Here is a 2,124-nt window from a genome sequence, read left to right as displayed (position 1 = left end):
TCCCCTGATGGTGTGTGCATAAATATTAGTTTCATTATTATTCTTTAAATCAATTACTGGTAAGTATTTATTTCACAATTGTTAAAACCCATCTTCTCCACTCTCCCCTCTCAGAAGCCATGCTCACTGAAGAGCTTACTGGTTTGCCTTCTCCCAAAGCTTTGCTTCCAGGCATCTAAACCACTCGGCAGGCTTGCTTCTCTTTTTAAAGTGATAACACTATTCATTTAATTTTTTTTTAAAAAAAGGACTATTGAAATAACACTTATTGATTTAATGACTGTCTTTATAAATAAAATCAAACGGGTCTCAAAATAAATCTTCTGATGACTCACTCAGTGTGTCACCTGGACGTCACCAAATTCATTCTCAAAGTCAGGGTTTTTTCGATGCATCAGTTTCTACCCACATTGCAGCTTCAATCTTCGAAGTATCATATTCTCTCATCATATCAAACTCAAGCCAAGACTGATCCCAGTTCTGAGTTTATTGGATTTGTTCTTCAGTTAAACAAAGATCAAATCTGATTCCTTTAACATTAAATTTTGCACGGACGTTTCCACTATTTGGACCAGGGTTTAAGCTTCAGTTTCACCTTTGACTGATAAACAGGAACTTCTTGGTTAGATTCTTGTGCTTCTGGCTTCAGATTCATATCAAATGTGCTGTCTGTGTTCAGGAAGCTCATCTCTTAAGTACAAGCTATCCTTGACCACTTGGATCTCCTGAATTCAAGGATTATAAAGTTGAAAACAAATCTCAACACTTTGTCCTTCAGTAATATCCCTAAGGATAAATGTGGCTCCTCCTAGTCCTCTTCCTGATCTCTGGATGTAAATCCCCAGAAATTGGCTGGCTTTTCCACTGGCATATGGGTCTGCTCTAGTCACACGAAGTATGCTTCCAACATAGAACTCTGGAATGTGGAGTCCTTTCCTCCTTTCTAACATATCTTTTCTTTCTATTCAAAGTTTCAGAGGATTTATTCTTCCTCTTGGAGGAATGAATTCTGGACTCAAGAACCTTCTCTCCTGGCGTGGGGTAAGACGCCTGTCCACGACCATGGGTTTCAATGGGTGCCAGAACTTTCTAGGCCCCAAAGGTCCAGTGCTCTTCAACTGTCCCTGTCCCTCGTGGGCCCAGCAGACAACAGAGGCTGGTGATAGGAGCAATATCCTGGTAATTCTTTAGGTCTGGCCCAGGGCCACTGACACCCCCCAACCTCAACCTCACTCCCCATTGAAATTTTTTGTTCAGCCCTTTTACCTCCTCATTTCTCCCATTTGCTTTAGCATCTCTACACTGGTGAGCAAGTTTCAGAGTCTCTTCTCACATCCATTCTGTTCTTTTCCTTCTTTCTTGTCTTCTTAATGACCTGTTGCTTTCTTCCTGTACGATGTTCTTGATGTCATCCCACAACTCTTCCGGTCTTTGATTATTAGTATCTAATGCATCAAATCTGTTCTTAAGATGATTTCTGAATTCATCTGTGGGATATGTTCAAGGTCAAATTTTGACTCTCATGATCCTGTTTTAATTTCTGCTGGTTCAGCTTGAACTTGCATATGAGTAATTAATGGTCTGTTTCACAGTCCACCCCGGCCTTGTTTTTGCTGATGATATGAAGCTTTTTTACCATTTCTTCCTACAGATGGAATCAACTTGACTTCTGTGTATTCCATCTGGTGAGGTCCATGTGTATAGTCATCTTTTATGTTGTTTAAAAAAGTTATTTGCAATGAACAAATCATTTATCTTATAAAATTCTGTTGTGGGATCTCTAGCATCATTTCTATCACCAAGGCCATATTTTCCAACCTACTAATCCTTCCTCTTTGTGTTCAGTCTTTGCATTCCAATCACCAGTAATTATCGATACATCCTCACTGCATGTTTGATTGATTTTCGAATGAAGAAGTTGGTAGAATTCCTCAATTTTATCGTCAATGGTTTTAGTGGTTGATGTGTAAATTTGAATAATCGTGATTTTAACCAGTCTTATTTGTGGTGGTGTGCCGTGGAGTTGGTTCTGACTCATAGCGACCCTGTACAGGGTTTCTGAGGCTGTAAATCTTTATGGGAGCAGAAAGCCTCACCTTTCTCCCACAGAACAGCTGGTAGTTT

General features: G+C 39.7%; 1 pseudogene; it reads right to left on the bottom strand.

Moving 5' to 3' along the window:
• Positions 1-375: 375 nt before the first annotated feature.
• Positions 376-1,064, bottom strand: LOC102836125 (annotated as a pseudogene).
• Positions 1,065-2,124: the final 1,060 nt, after the last annotated feature.

This window comes from Chrysochloris asiatica, unplaced genomic scaffold (genome assembly GCF_000296735.1).
Source record: "Chrysochloris asiatica unplaced genomic scaffold, ChrAsi1.0 scaffold00168, whole genome shotgun sequence".
Lineage (NCBI taxonomy): Eukaryota > Metazoa > Chordata > Mammalia > Afrosoricida > Chrysochloridae > Chrysochloris > Chrysochloris asiatica.
The sequence above is the reverse complement of the archived record's forward strand: the minus strand, read 5'-3'. Positions and strand labels throughout refer to the sequence as shown.